Genomic DNA, 18650 nt, shown 5'->3' on the forward strand with positions numbered 1-18650 from the left:
GGAGCGGCGTTCCTGGCAGCTTTTTTAACTTTCCTGGCTTTCTTGGCAGCTTCGTGGTCATACTTGACCTTCCAGAATTTATCATTAGCCTGTAAAATACAACAAAGGTTAATAAGTTAAGACAAAATCGTTAAAAATGGAAGGAGAAACATTCAGGTTAATGGTTTACCGCTGCAGCCGGGTTAGTCTTGCAGAAAGGGCTTAAGCCCACTCTCCCGCAATCTGCGAGGCTCTCGTTCAGAAGCGACTTGGTTGTATCATCAATGACGTCCTCAGGTAAGTCGTCTGGGCTGTGTCATAGAGGATCATCTTTCTGGCCTGTGTAATCACACATCAAGCCGGGGCGGCGGCTTAAAGGAATCACCCGCCAGGCAACCCAGACCCGGACCAGATCAATACCATTCAAGCCGTTCCCCAGAAGAGCTTTGATTTTGTTGATTGTGGGTGTAAGTGGTTGACGTTCAGCTTGAGATAATTTGTCCGGCAAGGGGTGATTTGATTCCAGGCGCAAGGCGCGAAAGCCGGGCAGAGGGTTCTCGTCAGCCGGAGAAGTGTCCTGGCAGTAGAACCATGTCTGGTTCCAATCTTTCGGGTGGCTTGGCGGCTCAGCATAAGGAAAGAGACAATCTCTCCGTCGTTGGATTGAAATTCCACCAAGTTCCAAGCTAGGCCCGTTGGCACATTCATTCTGGCGGTTCAAGTAGAATAACTCCCTAAAGAGCAGCAAGCTGGGCTCTTCTCCGAGGTACACCTCACAGAACACTTGGAAGTTGCAGATGTTTGACACGGAATTGGGTCCGATGTCTTGAGGTCGCAGGTCAAAGAAGTGCAGGACATCTTTGAAGAATTTTGAGCCGGGAGGAGCAAAGCCCCGGTTCATGTGATTAGTAAAAATGACCACTTCCCCATCCTTGGGTTGAGGCCTCTCTTCTGACGGGTTAGGAGCACGATAGGACATGACCTCTTTCTTTGGCAGATAACCCGATTTCACGAAGTCAGCTAAGATGATGTCGGTGACGTTGGATCTAACCCAGTTGCAGGTGATGGGTGCTTTGGAAGCCTTAGGTGGCATTGTGAAAGATGGAAGCCTATGACAAAATAAAGTTTCCAGTTCAAATTTAAGCCGGAGGAAAATTTCAGTTAAGTATTCAAGATGGCGGCTTATGAAAGGGCCTAATGGTATATGGTTAATTGTGTCAGGTTATTTAAGCCGCCGTGGATATCATGAGCAATTAAGTTATTTAACTCTATTATGAGTGATCCAGAAATTTCACAAAGCATGGCTTGTTTTAAGCCGGCGATATGACCCGCCATGGTTAACAGATGCAGTTTTTGCCTAAGTGTTGCACAAACAAGTTTCACAGATTACAGGGATTATTTTGGATCAAATGATCGTCCAGAAAAGAAAAATTTCTAGACCTAAAAACTGATACGGAGAAGTTCATAAGCTCTAAATGAGGTCTTTTTGCAAGCAAAAGGGGTCTGCTAATATGGAAAATGGGCGTGAAACGACTACCGCCGGAGTAATGCTATACTCTTGGATCAAAGGGAGCCGTTGTGGAAGAACTGCGAAGGAATCGCGAGGAACCACGAAGAACACCGAAGAACTTGCGAACCCTAATGTGGATCTAGTATACGGGATGGCGAGGACTTACTGCTGCTGACGAGCAGCGGAGATGCGTCACGGTTCTCTGGTCAAGACAGGTCGATGCAGCGGCCTTGGTTGGTGCAGACGGGACGCGCGGCGGCGGCGGCGGAGCTCGGGCTCTGGGGTGTCGAGAGGAGGAAGACGATGGAAAGGGAGAGTGACGAAGACCTGAGGGCCGGGCCTATTTATAAGGGACGACTGATGAGTGGGCGCGAGAAACGAGGAGGCTGAAGACATGATTATCCAGCTGCAGAGGCGCCTCGATTTTTGGGATAGTTATTAAGATAAGGATCCGTTGATATACGTTGGACGGAACGTGCATTAATGGCGGATGACGTCACGACGGGTTACCAAGAATCCAGAAGATGACGTCATGGCGGGTTATGACCTTCGCACAAACAGAAGCCGGAAGATTTTCTCTTAAGATATTGAAGATTGACATGAACCGGTTCAAATCAATCCGGGGCCTAATGTTGGGGATATAACTACTGGTGTCACCCGCCCAGGAGGGGCCGGGTTACATTGAGACGATCATCGCATGAAGCCCAGAGTCAAGCTCGAAGATGGCGGGTCAGTAATGGGCTTAAGGCCCAGAGGCGGCTTAAGGCCCGTAGTGGTAAACCGCCGTAAGGCGTGACTTGTAGTGTAAGGCAAGAATAGTTAAGAGTCCGAGCCGGACGCTGTTTATAAGCCGGCTGGGACTCTGAGAGCCGCTGGGCATTAACCTCTCTATATAAAGGGGCGACCCGGCGGCGGTTCAGGACAAGTAAGATCAGATCGATAGCCAGGCAGAGCGGTTTAGCTCCTGGTCATCGAAACCCTAAGTAATACCACCTCAACTGGAAGTAGGCTTTTACCTTCAACGTAAGGGGCCGAACCAGTATAATCTTCGTGTACTTTGTCCCGTTTAACCCCTTTAAGCTTCCTAGCGGCGATGGCTCCACGACTAAGTCCTTGCTCGAGGACATCTGCCGTGACAATTCCACGACAATATTTGTAACTCCAACTCTTGCCATTTTCGGCTACGTGTTATGATATTCCCTTCGTGGTCGGGTTTTGTTTTTTTTCATTTTGCTTTTTGTTCATGTCATGCATCTCATATCATGTCATCATGCGCATCTCATTTTGCATACGTGTTCATCTCATGCATCCGAGCATTTTCCCCGTTGTCCGTTTTGCAATCCGACACTCCCACATGCACCGGCGCACCCCTCTTGTTTATTTTCATGAGCGGGTGTTCAACATTCTCGGAATGGACCGAGTCTTGCCAAGTGGCCTTGGTATACCACCGGTAGACCACCTGACAAGTTTCGTTCCATTTGGAGGTCGTTTGACGCTCCAACGGTTAACCGGGTAACCGCAAAGTCCTTTTATGTGTTGCAGCAAAAACCCCCTCCAAACAGCCCAAAACCCATCTAAGTCACTTCCATGCTCTAGGTCATTCGATCACGATCGTGTGGGCGAAAACCGCACTCCATTTTGAGTCTCCTTGCTCCCTCTACCTATAAAAACACCCTCCCCGTCAAAAATCCCGGATCAAACCCTAGCAAAATCACCCCGTCGCCGCCGGACGAAGCCGCCGCCGCCCTCGCCCAACCGCAGCGCGCCATGTGGCCCCGCTCCGTTCCCCGCGCCGCCGGCCCGCCGGGCCCGTACGCCGCCCCCGCGGCCCGCGCCTCGCCCGCGCGCCCGCGCCTCCTCCCACGGCTCCCCGCGCCGCCGCCGGATCCCGTCGCCCCGCCGCCTCGCCGCCGTCCTCCGCCGCCCTCCCGCACCGGACGGCGAGCCGCCGTCGCGCGCCCCGTCGCCGGCGCCGCCCGCGCCCGCACCCGAGCCGGTGAGCTCCCGTGCTCCGCCGCCCGTGGACGTCGGCGCCTCCGGCCGCTCCTCCCGCGCCTCACCAACCTCCCCCGAGCTCCGGCCTCCTCCACTCCGAACTCCAGCGAGCTCACTCCGGCGATCCTCGAAGGCAGCGCCTGATCTGGATCTGAAACCGCGCGGTTGACTTTCCCCTTCCCTCTAATTTCTAAGTCCCAGAGATTTGACTCTAGATGCTCCTGTCCATTGCATCATAACTCTCTGCATATAGCTCCGTTTCGTGCGTGTAATATATCGAAATGTTCGTCTCTAGATGCTCTTCATTTTGTTCCATTATGCCATGTTCATTTGAGTCCATCTTGATGCCCAAATCTCTGGTGCAAGAGAGCTATATGATGTTAACTGCTGTTACTTATCAGAACTTGATGATTTGTTATTTTTGTTGCTATTGATGTGTGCATCTTATGGGCATGAGCTCTACAGGTGTTTTGATCTATGCCATGCCATCTTTACAGAGGTGTATGCCATGTATTTTTGTGATCTATGTGGTGACTAGCACAAGCATGCAAACTAGGCTTCATGATATTTCTGATTTCAGGGATTTAGGATTTTCAGTCTTTGTCTGCTGTTATTTTGTTACCATGTATCCATGTGGCTACAGAGAGATCCATGCTCCTTTTGGTGATGTTCAGTAAGGATGTTTTGTAGATATAGCTGTGCTCTATCCATCCATGCCCCTGTTTGCAATTAGGGAGTGCCATAGCATGTCTTAAACTTGCTCTACTTTTGCTATAAAATATTTCTGGCAGATTGTTAACATGATATTCAATTTTGCCAAGGTTGTTGTAGTTGCTCCATACATGATATGTATTTGCTCTTGCCATGTATAGCTTCATAAACATGCCATCTTGATGTAGATATGCTTGTTTTGTCATGCATTGCTTTGTGGTTAGTGCATCAAGCTCACCAAGTCTGAAACCTGTTAACGAAACTTGCTATGTTCACATGGTTGCCATCATATCTTCTGGTCCTTTTTGGGTTATGGTCAGTAAGGGACTTTTGTTCTATGCATTTAGTAGATTCATTCCATGCCTTGTTTTTTTGTTAAGTTCCTGTAGCATGTTGATTGCTTGCTCTGGACACTGCTACCTGATGCTGTTTCAGCCATGTCCAGTAATTTCACCAAGTCTGTGAACCTGATATCTTTTGCACTTTTGCCATGCTTGTTTGAGCCTGTTATGTTGTGATCTAGCCGTAGCTCAGTGTTCATCTTTTGTCAAGCATCTCCTGTGGATTACTGCCATATGCTTTGTTGCTATGTTGGAGTGTTGTAGCATGGTTACTTGATGTATTCTAAGTGCTATCATGTTGTTAATCGCAGAATCGTGTCATTCTTGACTTGCTTGCCATTTGCAAACCGTGCATCCGTTTCCGGTGATCTTTATATCGATTTCGACCGAAATCATCTCATCTTTCCAGTGGCATACTTGGTTTTCCAAGTTACTTCCTTGTTCATTCTTTTTCTTCTGGAGCACGCATATGCATCGCATATCATATCTCGCATACCATGCATGTTTTGCATCATGTTGCTTGTGCATTTCCCGTGATTGATATTGGTTCCATTGCTTGTATTCTTGCTCTGGGTAGAGCCGGGAGACGAGTTCATGAACGAGGAACCTGTTGAGTACGCTTACGAGGATCAAGCTTTCGACAACTCTGAAAACCTTGTAGGCAAGATGACCATACCCTCAAAATCACTTCTATCTTTGCTTTGCTAGTGGCTCGTTCTATTGCTTTGCTACGCTACCTACCACTTGCTATATCATGCCTCTCATATTGCCATGTCAATCCTCTAACCATCCTTTCCTAGCAAACCGTTGTTTGGCTAAGTTACCGCTTTTGCTCAGCCCTTCTTATAGCGTTGCTAGTTGCAGGTGAAGTTGAAGTTGGTTCGATGTTGGAACATGGATATTTTGGAATATCACAATATCTCTTATTAAATTAATGCATCCATATATTTGGTAAAGGGTGGAAGGCTCGGCCTTATGCCTGGTGTTTTGTTCCACTCTTGCTGCCCTAGTTTCCGTCATATCGGTATTATGTTCCTTGAGTTTGCGTTCCTTACGCGATTGGGTGATTTATGGGACCCCCTTGACAGTTCGCCTTGAATAAAACTCCTCCAGCAATGCCCAACCTTGGTTTTACCATTTGCCACCTAAGCCTTTTTCCCTTGGGTTTTTCGCGAGCCCGTTGGTCATCTTTATTTAAACCCCCAGACCAGTGCTCCTTCGAGTGCTGGCCCAAACTGGGCGATGTCCGGCGCCCCCTGGGCAACCAGGGTCTATGCCAACCCGACGTCTTGCCCATCCGGTGTGCCCTGAGAATGAGATATGTGCAGCTCCTATCGGGATTTGTCGGCACATTCGGGCGGCTTTGCTGGTCTTGTTTTACCATTGTCGTAATGTCTTGTAAACCGGGATTCCGAGACTGATCGGGTCTTCCTGGGAGAAGGTTTATCCTTCGTTGACCGTGAGATCTTATGATGGGCTAAGTTGGGACACCCCTGCAGGGTATTATCTTTCGAAAGCCGTGCCCACGGTTATGAGGCATATGGGAATTTGTTAATGTCCAGTTGTAGAGAACTTGTCACTTGACTTAAGTAAAATACATCAACCGTGTGTGTAGCCGTGATGGTCTCTTCTCGGCGTAGTCCAGGAAGTGAACACGGTTTGAGTTATGCATGAACGTAAGTAGTTTCAGGATCACTTCTTGATCATTTCTAGCTTCGCGACCATTGCGTTGCTTCTCTTCTCGCTCTCACTTGCGTATGTTAGCCACCATATATGCTTAGTGCCTGCTGCAGCTCCACCTCATTACACCATCCTTTCCTATAAGCTTAAATAGTTTTGATCTCGCGGGTGTGAGATTGCTGAGTCCTCGTGACTCACAGATTCTACCAAAACAGTTGCAGGTGCCGACGATGCCAGTGCAGATGACGCAACCGAGCTCAAGTGGGAGTTCGATGAGGAACGTGGTCGTTACTATGTTTCTTTTCCTGATGATCAGTAGTGGAGCCCAGTTGGGACGATCGGGGATCTAGCATTTGGGGTTATCTTATTTTCATCTGGATTTGACCGTAGTCGATCTATGTGTGGATTTTGGATGATGTATGAATTAATTTATGTATTGTGTGAAGTGGCGATTGTAAGCCAACTCTCGTTATCCCATTCATGTTCATTACATGGGATTGTGTGAAGATGACCCTTCTTGCGACAAAACCACAATGCGGTTATGCCTCTAAGTCGTGCCTCGACACGTGGGAGATATAGCCGCATCATGGGCGTTACATGCTTCTTTTTCAGGCTCCTTGCAGTGGCTATTAGCTGGCGCTTAAAGAGCTCCTGCTCGAGAGGTTCCTCAGGCACGATAAAATCCTCGTTGCCGAGGCTCACCTCCTCCTCGGAGAGCGGAAGGTAGTTACTGTCCTCCGAGTCTTCGTTTACGGCCTGTTCATCAGGGCTGGCTCGCCCATCTTCCCGTTTATCCTATTCGGAGGTTGGCTTAACGGGGTCTTCATTGTCTTCGGCATCGTCGAGAGTATTGTTTTCTCCTGTGCCGGTATTGCTGTATTTTCCGCGGTGTGGCTTAGAGCAGCGCCGCTGACGTCGACGCTTTGGCTGTATCTCAGGAGGCTTGTCCTTGACTGGATCTTCCATGTCATCAGCGCTATTCTGTTTGGGTGTATCCACCATGTACACGTCATACGAAGAGGTGGTCGTCCAGCATCCAGTAAACGGTGGGTTTTGGGCATGTTCTTCTCCGGCATCATCGTCCATACTGTCGATGTCTTCGGAGCCGTAATCGAGCATGTCGGTTAAGTCCTCGACAGTGGCTATAAAGTGGGTGGTGGGTGGGACGTAAAATTCCTTGCTCTCAGCCCCTAGTCCGGGCTGGGCATAGTTCGGACATTGCTCCTTTGTAATGACAAGGGATCGCATTAAGTCCGGAGCCTCTCTTAAAGGCGAGGTTTGGCCCGAGAGAAGAGAGCCCGTGGAGTACGGCGAGAGGGAAACCCCTTGGCCGAACTCACACGATGCTGGTTCCGAGGATTTGGAGCCAGTGTCCGGAGAAGGGTCCGGCTCCGTGATGGCTGCCAGCGACACTACTTCCCCCGGCTCTCCCACAATGGGCCCAATGGCCGCAGATAGTCCGGCGAGCTCAGGGAGCCCGTCTTCGGACCTGGCGATACGCTCCGGATTTAAGGCCAGAGCGGAGGTTGAGGGCGTGAATCCTTGGAAGATCAAGTCTCCTCGAATATCAGCGACGTAGTCCAGATTTCCAAAACTAATCTGCTGACCTGGGGCGTAGATGTCGATCTGCTCTAGATGGCCAAGCGAGTTGGCCCGTAGTGCGAAGCCGCCGAACACAAAGATCTGGCTGGGGAGGAAAGCCTCCCCCAAGGCAACGTTGTTGTAGATGATTGATGGAGCCATCGAACCTTTTGGTGACGACGCAGTGGAGCTCTCAATGAAAGCAGCAATGTCGGTGTCAAAACCGGCGGATCTCGGGTAGGGTGTCCTGAACTGTGTGTCTAAGGTCGATGGTAACAGGAGACAGGGGACACGATGTTTACCCAGGTTCGGGCCCTCTCTATGGAGGTAATACCCTACTTCCTGCCTGATTGATCTTGATAAATATGAGTATTACAAGAGTTGATCTACCACGAGATCGTAATGGCTAGAACCCTAGAAGTCTAGCCTATATGATTACGATTGCCTCTACGGACTAAACCCTCCGGTTTATATAGACACCAGAGGGGACTAGGGTTGTACAAAGTCGGTTACAAAGAAAGGAATCTTCATATCCGAACGCCAAGCTTGCTGTCCACGCCAAGGAGAGTCCCATCCGGACACGGGAGAGAGTCTTCTATCTCATATCTTCACGGCCCATCAGTCCGGCCAATGTTACATAGTCCGGACGCCAGAGGACCCCTTAATCCAGGACTCTCTCAATCTCCTAGAGGATTCGGATAATGTATCCATCACCAACTCCGAAGTGGAGAGTGCGATGAATCATCGGCGGCGGAGAGCAGCAATGCACGACCCGAATTTCACCGAAGAGGCAATCAACGCTTTCAGCTCAGCAGATGCATACATCCGAGCTGCTCGGGATGGGCTTGCTAGAGCCACTCACCAGCTCCCAAAGGATATGCGGGTAAGAACACTTGTGTAGATTTAATAATCATATGCCAGTAGCCCCCGAGTCTTGAAGCAGTTGGCCCAATTGAATTAAGGGTCGTCATGTCATCAGGTACTCATGGAGAAAAATAACACATTATCCAAGGAGCTGGAAGAATGCCGAACTAAGTTAACTGTTGCCACCGCCGAACTGGAAAATTTAAAGAGGTCCAAGTCGGCAACTGATGGTAAGTATAGCAGTATTATGGAGATATGATTCCGTGCCTATAATGATTTTATTAAATATGCATCATCTTATTAGCAGGCTCGACAGATCAGCTGGAGGAGAGGCTAAGGGCTGCTCAAGCGGACAAACAACATGCCGAAGGGCAAGAAACCGCTGGTCAGTGTGTATTAACACGAACCATTAATGAGAAGAACAAACTAAAGGATGCAAACATCAAGCAAGTCGAAGAACTGAAGGACGTAAGAGCCCAACTATCGAATGCATTAAAGGAGAACAAAAAGCTGAAAGGCGGCATATTCAGTATGCTTTTTAACCTTACTTTTGTACGGTCCCCTGATGGAAAGTTTTACGAGTTTGTATCTGTAGGTGTGCTGACTAGGCGGCCCGAGGGAGAAGTGTCTGTGTTTCAAGGCGACCTGCTACAAGAGCTGTCCAAAGTGCACGAGCGAGCTCGAAAAGCAAAGAGGAACATGGCTAAGGCTTTATGGCCATCTGATTCTCCTCCAGGAAGTATGGAGGTGCTCGTGAATCTATTCAAGGGAGCTCGGCGCCGTTTTGGACTATGGAAGGTATCCACATGCCGAGAAGGTGCACGAGAGGCCTGGGCCATGGAGAAATGCGGTATACCAGACTTGATCCGAATCATATGGCCGGGTTGGACCTCTAGGACCAGACGGACAAGAAATTCCAGTTCACTTGGTATACGACCAAGTAAACATAGCCACCAAATTTTCACAACAGGATTGTAAACTAGACAGCCTGTTAGATGGTTTAGAGGAAGAAGAACTTTTCGATTCCATGTAAAAATGTACTTGTATTGCCAAACTTGTCTCCACCCAAATTATAAAACGATTGTCATGGCAGACTTTCCGCTTCAACCTTCGAAACCCAAGGGTCGGAGTGTCTCCGAATACTATACCGACGGTAAACACCAGAGTATGTTTAGAAACCAGGCAGTCCGGTCATAGTTGCTTGAACAGACAAGTTGTATTTGGGGAGTTATGTTATATTACATTTGAACGTAAGAAACATCTTCCAGAGAGAATAGTTCCATTAAGGCTTCCTCTCCCTGGGTCGGCATGCTAATTTGTGCACGCCTGAGCTTTGAAAAAGCGCAGGAAGCTTTGTTCTTTGGGGGTTTATATTGACATAAAGGCAATTCATCGTCTGTCTGCCGACCACTTATTTTCTTAAGAACGCTAGCTTTCAGCTTCACCCGTTTGAGTTACATGCCTGGATAACCCGGTTGTAGCAATCGCAGAGGTGCTCCCTTTATGCTCTAGCCGAACAATCGGGAACGTAGGGCATAAGCACAAGAGCCAGGCAACCCAGCTTGGCAAAAACTTAAGTCATAGAGGTGCATATAATGGCGAAGAAAGACGTATACGAGCAAACGGCACATATATATGGTGAGCTCTATGCTCAGTAGAATAATAAGCTTCTATTTGGAGAAGCCCCTAGTCATAGAGGGGTGTGTACATTTAAAGATGTGTACCCCTCAAGTGTGCGGTGTATCCGAACACTCACTAGAAGTCGTGAAAGAAACGAAAAATGCAAAATTTTGAAAAACAAGGGAAGAGAGATAACGAATAATGTGTCCGGACTTAGGCGTAGAATCTTCGGAGTCTGGCAGCGTTCCATGGGTTCGGCTTCAAGCGATTGTCCGATGCATTGCGAAGGCGGTAGGCACCTCCAGTGAGAACTTCATCTATAATGAAGGGACCCTCCCATTTGGGCTTGAGCTTGTCCTTTTTCTTCTCTGGTAGGCATAGAACAAGTTCACCGACATTGTAAGTCTTTTCCCGTACTTCTCTGCTTTGGTATCTTCGAGCTTGTTGCTGGTAGAATGCGGAACGGGCTTTCGTGACATCGCGCTCCTCCTCCAGGCTATCTAAGTCGTCTTGCCGATTGAGCTTGGCCTCTCTCTCCTCATACATGCGCACTCGAGGTGAGTCATGAATAATGTCGCAAGGCAAGACTACCTCTGCGCCGTACACCATGAAAAAAAGGTGTGTATCCGGTCGTGCGATTGGGCGTGGTCCGCAGCCCCCAGAGTACGGAGTCGAGTTCCTCGACCCAGTGTTTATCTGACTCCTTTAAGGCTCGCACTAGTCTGGGTTTGATGCCGCTCATTATCAGGCCATTGGCCCATTGTACTTAACCGTTTGTTTGAGGGTGGTATACAAAGGCGTAATCGAGTTTGATACCTAGATTAGCACACCAGTTCTTCACCTCATCGGCTGTGAAGTTAGAGCCATTGTCAGTAATGATGCTATGCGGGACACCATAACGGTGTACGACATCGGATATAAAGTCTATCACTGGTCCGGCTTCAGCCGTTTTGACTGGTTTGGCCTCTATCCACTTGGTGAACTTGTCTACCATAACCAGCAGATATTTCTTCTTATGGCTTCCCCCTTTAAGGGGTCCGACCATGTCTAGCCCCCAGACCGCAAAAGCCCAAGTAATGGGGATTGTTCGTAGGGCAGTGGGCGGCATATGGCTTTGATTGGAAAAAAGCTGGCATCCAACACAGCGCCTGTACGAGGTCCTGTGCATCTGCTCGGGTCGTAGGCCAAAAGAAACCTGTACGGGAGGCCTTACTTACAAGGGCCCGAGCTGCGGCGTGATGGCCGCCCAGGCCAGCATGTATTTCAGCCAAGAGCTGCCGTCCCTCCTCTTCGGAGATACATCTTTGAAGGACTCTGGTAGTACTTTTCTTGTAAAGTTCCCCTTCATGAACTTTGTAGGCTTTTGAGCGTCGCAGAATATGACGGGCCTCGTTCTGGTCATCAGGGAGCTCCTGCCTATTAAGGTAGGCTAAGAAGGGTGAGGTCCATGGAGCTATTACCGCCATGATAACATGGGCGGAAGGCTTTGGCTCGGTGCCCGAGCCCCCGATGATATCCGAATCAAGTTCGGCATCCGGGTGTGTGATCGGCGCCGGACTAGTATTTCCGCTCTCGTCCTGCCATACTACAGATGGCTTGAAGAGTCTTTCCACAAATGTGTTAGGCGGGATGGTGTCGCGTTTAGCGCCCATTCGAGCAAGGATGTCCGCTGCTTGATTACTGTCTTGGGCCACATGATGGAACTCGAGCCCCTCGAACCGAGCTGATATTTTGAGTACGGCGTTGCGGTAAGCCACCATTTTTAGATCTTTTGCGTCAAATTCTCCATTTATTTGGGATATTGCGAAGTTTGAATCCCCGCGCACCTCCAAGCGTAGTATGCCCATAGAGACAGCCATCCGGAGACCCTGCAGTAGAGCCTCTTATTCGGCTGCAATGTTAGAGTCAGTGTACAATATTTGTAACACATAACGGACTGTGTCTCCAGAGGGGGATGTCAGAACCACACCAGCCCCCAGTCCGGCTAACATTTTAGAGCCGTCAATGTGCATCACCCAGTTGGAATATGTGATGTACTCTTTAGGGAGTTCGGCTTCTGTCCACTGGGCGACGAAGTCAGCCAACACCTGAGATTTAATGGCTCGGCGTGGCTTGTATGTTATTTCAAATGGTAAGAGCGCAATGTACCATTTGGCAATCCGGCCGGTGGCGTCCCGGGTTTTGCATGGTGTAAGGACCGTCGATACATAATATACTGGTTTCTGGAGTGGGAATTTATGTCCCTCTTCTGCTCGTTCGACGACGAGCACTGCGCTCACCACCTGGTGGGTTGCGGATATGTAGAGTAACATAGGCTCGCCGATGTTTGGTGCGGCCAGGATTGGGTTGCTTGCTAGCAAGGTTTTTATTTCTTCCAGTCCGGCTGTTGCCGCATCCGTCCACTCGAAGTGGTCGGTTCGTCGGAGTAGGCGATAAAGTGGTAACGCCTTTTCTCCTAGTATGGAGATAAAGCGGCTCAAGGTTTCCATGCACCCCGCTAGTTTTTGGACCTGCTTTAGGTCTGTTGGAATTGCCAGCTGTGACAGGGCTCGAATTTTGGCTGGGTTGGCTTCGATTCCTCGATTGGAGACGATGAACCCGAGCAGTTTGCTGGCTGGGACGCCGAAGACACATTTTTCCAGATTGAGCCAGATATCATATGATCGTAGGTTGTCGAATGTGAGGCGTAGATCATCCACCAATGATTCAACGTGTTTAGTCTTGATGAGTACATCATCTACATATGCCTCCACCGTCTTGCCAATTTGCTTTTCCAGGCATATTTGAATCATGCGCTGGTAAGTGGCGCCGGCGTTTTTAAGTCCGAAAGGCATAGTGTTGAAGCAGAAAGGCCCATATGGGTTGATAAATGTCGTTGCGGCCTGATCGGATTCCTTCATCTTGATTTGATGGTATCCGGAGTATGCGTCGAGGAAACACAGTGAATCATGTCCTGCCGTCGCATCAATAATCTGGTCAATGCGGGGTAGTGGGAAGGGGTCCTTAGGGCAAGCCTTGTTGAGGTCTTTGAAATCAACACAGAGGCGCCATGATTTGTCCTTTTTTGGGACCATGACCAGGTTTGCTAGCCAGTCGGGGTGTTTGATCTCTCTGATGGATCCGGCTTCAAGTAGTTTGGCTAGCTCCTCCCCCATAGCTTGTCGCTTGGGTTCGGAAAATCACCGCAGCGCTTGCTTGACTGGCTTGAACCCCTTTATTATGTTGAGGCTGTGTTCGGCCAGTCTGCGTGGGATTCCTGGCATATTCGAAGCGTGCCAGGCGAAGATCTCCCAATTTTCGCGCAAGAATGATCTCAGAGAAGCATCGACCGTCGGATCTAGTTGTGCTCCAATGGCTGCTGGTTTATTAGGATCCGTCAGGTGAACTTGAGATTTGATGATTTCGTCTGCGGGTTTGAAAGAAGTAGACTTAGGCCTCTTATGGAGGATTACGTATTCTCTGTCGACTGTAGAACGCAGAGCGGTGAGCTCCTCGGCCGCCAGGGCCTCGGATAATGCATCGAGGGCGAGGGATGCGGTTTTGTTTTCGGCACGGAGCGCTATGTCCGGATCACTGGTGACAGTGATGACTCCGTTGGGCCCGGGCATTTTGAGCTTCATATATCCATAATGGGGTATGGCTTGAAAGCGCGTGAATGCGTCTCGCCCCAACATGGCGTGATAACCGCTGTTGAAAGGTGCCACGTGGAAGATTAACTCTTCGGACCTATAGTTTTCCGGCGTGCCGAATACCACATCAAGTGTGATTTTCCCCGAGCACCGTGCTTCTTGGCTGGGGATAATGCCTCGAAAGGTTGTACTTCTCTGCTCGATGCGGCTCCTGTCCATTTGCATTTTATTGAGCGTATCCTCGTAGATGAGGTACAATCCGCTGCCGCCGTCCATGAGCACTTTGGAGAGCCGAAAGCCATCCACGATTGGGTTTAGGACCAAAGCGGCCGGTGCTCGGACTGATCGGGCTCTTGGTTCGTCCTTGGCGTTGAAAGTTATTGCCGTATCGTTCCAAGGATTTATTGCGGTTACTTGGTTGACTTCGGCGAGGTCGCGGAGTGCCCTTTTGCACTGATTATTTGAAGAAAAGGTCTCGAAGACAATAAATACATTAAGATCGTCATCCTTCGAAGAGTACTTCTCTAGGGTAGTGTTGGTGAGGATGTCCTCGCCGCTCTTAGCCACCTGCCGGAGTACCCAACATGCCCGAAGGCTGTGTGTTGGTTCGGTATTCGGCGTCGTGTGTATCTGACAGGGCTTGTCGAGGAGTTCATCGTGGACAGTTCTATGTCCCTTAACGGATTTGATTTTCTTGTCAATGGAGTCACGATCAAGTGCCCTGTAAGGGTGCGTCCTTGTTGCCCGTTCGGTGGGCTGCGTAAAGGCAGGATGTTCCCACCAGGTTTTCTAGGCTTTCCAGGCGCTTTCCATTGCGCAGTATTTCTATACTATATGTGCCAGATCTGCAAAGTGCAGTATGCTGCGACGGTTGAGGGCATTGAGGATTCCCTCGTCCGTTCAGTTGTGGCAAAAAACTAAAATCGCGTCCTCGTCGTAGCAATCTTTAATCTTGTTTTCAACAAGGAGGAATCTGGCCCAGAAGTGATGGACCGTTTCCTGAGGTTGCTGTCGTACATACATTAGGTCACATACGTCTGGGGGACCTGAGTTGCTTGGGGAATATTGTGTGTGGTGGGTGGATTAAAATCTGAACCCCGACCTGCTATTGGATCCGGAGTTTGAAGAATCTCCGAGGTCACTAGGCCAGGACCAGGAGAGTCCTGATAGCTTACAACGCTTGATTCAGTGTTCGGAGGACGTGCAGTATCTTCCCGAAGATGGGTATCTGGTTCGCAGGGCTCGGAAATCCGAACATATCTTGTTACCAACTTAGGGGGAGAAGTAGTCCCGGCTTGTTCCTCCACGGCCGCTACCAGATGGGTGATCGGCGGGGACTTGATTTCCCTCTGATCAGGTTTAAGCCCAATCTGACCATAGTCTGTGGCGAACCCCCGGGCGGCGATGCGATCTAGAAGCTCGTTCAAGGAAGAGACGTCTGCCGGATCCATCTTCTCAGAGTGCTCGAGGCCGATGCGGAGATGAGGTTTGGCAATTTGAGGGGCTGTCTTTGGCTTAAAGGCCGAGCAGGCTCCCATGGTAAAACTGCCGAGTTGGAGGGTCTGGCCTGAATCCAGGGCTCCTCCGGAGGTGATGTTGTTATTGATGACAAGGCGAGCCATCGATCCAGCGATCGACGACATAGTGGAACTCTTAATGAAAGCACCAATGTCGGTGTCAAATCCGGCAGATCTCGGGTAGGGGGTCCCGAACTGTGCGTCTAAGGATCAAAGCTAACAGGAGGCGGGGGACACGTTGTTTACCCAGGTTCGGGCCCTCTTGATGGAGGTAATACCCTACTTCCTGCTTGATTGACTTTGATGAGTATAGGGGTTACAAGAGTTGATCTACCTCGAGATCGTAATGGCTAAACCCTAGATGTCTAGCATGTATGTTTTGCGATAGCCTCTACGGGCAAAACCCTCAGGTTTATATAGGCATCGAAGGGGATTAGGGTTGTACAAAGTCGGTTTATAGAGGAAGGAAACTACACACCCGGACGCCAAGCTTGCCATCCACGCAAAGGAGAGTCCCATCCGGACACGGGAGAAGGCCTTCTATCTTGTATCTTCACGGCCCATCAGTCTGGCCCATGTCACATAGGTCGGCTCCCCGAGGACCCCATAATCCAGGACTCCCTCAATCCCCACCCTCTCCTCTTGCCATGGATGCCAATATTGCCCCCGTTCTTCTCCTCACTGGTTTTAGTTTTTGGATCGAGGCTTTAGGGCAATATCCATTGCATTCTTTGATTTTTGGCCAAATTGGGGCATGAGTAGGACGTAGAAGACTGCTAGACTGGTCAGATTGAAGGTTTAACCACAAAAATTTGAATTTGGCACCTCCGCTACTACCGGATCTCTTCGTGGAAGTTGTCGGATCCGCTGACATCCGGCTCGAGCGGTACTACCGCTCGTAGGCGGTACTACCGCTGGGAGGTGCGGTACTACCGCTCCAAGCTGCCAACTTCAGTTTTTCCCCATTCCATCTTCACTCTTGAGTCTCTCTTTTTCTTTGGCTTATGCAATTTGTTTTTTTGTTCTTGTGTGTGTGTTCCAGCCTTCCAGGTGGTAGTAGCTTCGGGCATCAGGCTCGTCGCAAGAATCCTGCTCATACCGGTGGATCCAAGCGCTACCGTTCTGCTGATGTTCCAGTGGGTGGCACCCCTCCCATGCGTGCCTCCAATGATCCGCCAAGACAGAGAGTCAAAGTTATTGCTACCAAGAACAAGGGGCCCAAGGGTGCTCATGAGATGTCTGCTCTGGTGTTCGGTACGGCTCGTAAGCGCAATCCATACCGGGAGCCTCAGGATCCTGCGCTTGTTCATCGCATGTTTTGGAGCAGGTTTCAATAGTCTATCTTCCATGATGTGTTGAAGGAAAAGAAGAATTTGTTTGTGAAAGCCAAGTATGTTGATCTCTCTCACATGGAGAGGGACTTGCCATACTTTGGTGCCGCTTTGCAGAGGTGCGAAGAACTTGATATCAAGAGGATCATTTCTTTCAACAAAGACTTTGGTGCAGAGATTGTGGCCCAGTTCTATGCCACAGTGCACTTTGGGCATGATGAGGAGAGGACTCTCTCTTGGATGTCCAATGGTCGGTGCCTGTCTGCTCCTTGGAAGAGGTTCATGGAGAGTTTGTCTTATGATGATCGGGGCGCCCAAACCCCAATTGGGTTTCGCCCTCACAAGGAGGCTAATGCGACTCATAAGGAGGCTTTGTGGCCTTTCTTTACCAGGGAGGTGTCTGAGACTGGCCACGTCTCTTGTGGTGCACTCCTATCTTTTGGACCTCCTTCTCTTCTGCCACAAGGAGAAGGGCTCTCGGGAGGTGTTGGTGTTTCGCATGTCATGTGGTCAGAACTTCGTTGTGCGATCATGGAGCGCCAGTGCATCATTTATGGCCCCTACCTGATGCAGCTCATTGAGGAGACATGGGCCTCTACATTTCCTGATGAGGAGCTTATCACTGGAGACCTAGTGTCTCATGATGTTGTTCAGCTGACACATAAGGAGAAGTGGGGAACCACAACCCCGGCCCCTCAAGAGCATGACATAGTTAGGTCTGAGGATGAGGATGATGAGCCAGACTATGAGCCGTCAGAGGAGCCATCTTGGGATAAGAAGCTCAAACAGAAGATGAAGAAGTTGTTTTGCCTCCAGGCCAAGGGACAGTACAAGTCTCACGTGAATGCAAAGAAGGCCCGTTGTTATGACAAGGCTATCATGAGGCAGGAAGGCCTCACCATTTCAGATGGTTCCGAGGAGAAGATCACTGATGACGAGTCTTGGGTCAGAGTGCACTACCCGTGGACCGATTCTGATGATGGTATTGGGGGCCCTTCACCTGCTGCAGAGGAGTTTGACAAGGAGGAGGAGCATGATTGGTGATGTCCTGGAGTATTGCTACCACCGTCGTTCTTAGGTGTCCTCTCTACCATTTTGGTGTCTCGATGCCAAAGGGGGAGAGAGTGTATGGATTTGCAGTGTGTGTCGTGAGTCGAGTGTGTTTCTATCTTGCTGTTGCTTTCTTCGCTCGAACTCTTTCGTTTGCTTTGGTTTGTGTTTGTCCCGTGTGTTCGAGACCATATGGTGTGAGACATATGAGCTATCCTATATCTATTTATCTATGTCAAGTACCTTATGTTATAATTGCTTGTGAGACATATCTTATGCTTATGCTTTTATTCATGTGCTCACATGGTATCTCTTGCCTGCCTTCATCTTACTATTTTTATGCAAGTATGGTTTGGTCTATAAAATATGTGGGGAGTGTGGATCCTATATGTGTGTATTTTGCATTTCAAAAGCATATCTAAAATAGTGCATACATCTAGGGGGAGCCTGCTACTTCTTGAGCTTGCGTTGGTTTTTCCCTTCAAGAGGAAAGGGTGATGCAGCACAGTAGAGGTAAGTATTTCCCTCAGTTAGGAACCAAGGTTATCAATCCAGTAGGAGAAATGCGCAAGTCCCCAATAGATGTACCTACACAAACAATCAAACACTTGCACCCAACACTATAAAGGGGTTGTCAATCTGTCGGGTAAAACGACACCTATGGGATCACAAGAATCCCTACTACGGTTGGCGGGCGCGGGGTTGACCGAAGAGCGGATTCAACAGGAAGCACGCGGTTCGTTTACCCAGGTTGGGCCGCGAGGATGCGTAAAACCCTAGTCCTGCTTTAGTGGATGTATTGAGTGTTCTTGTGTTCTTGAGCTAGCTACGGGGTGTAACGT

This window comes from Aegilops tauschii, chromosome 6, assembly GCF_002575655.3.
Source record: "Aegilops tauschii subsp. strangulata cultivar AL8/78 chromosome 6, Aet v6.0, whole genome shotgun sequence".
NCBI lineage: Eukaryota > Viridiplantae > Streptophyta > Magnoliopsida > Poales > Poaceae > Aegilops > Aegilops tauschii.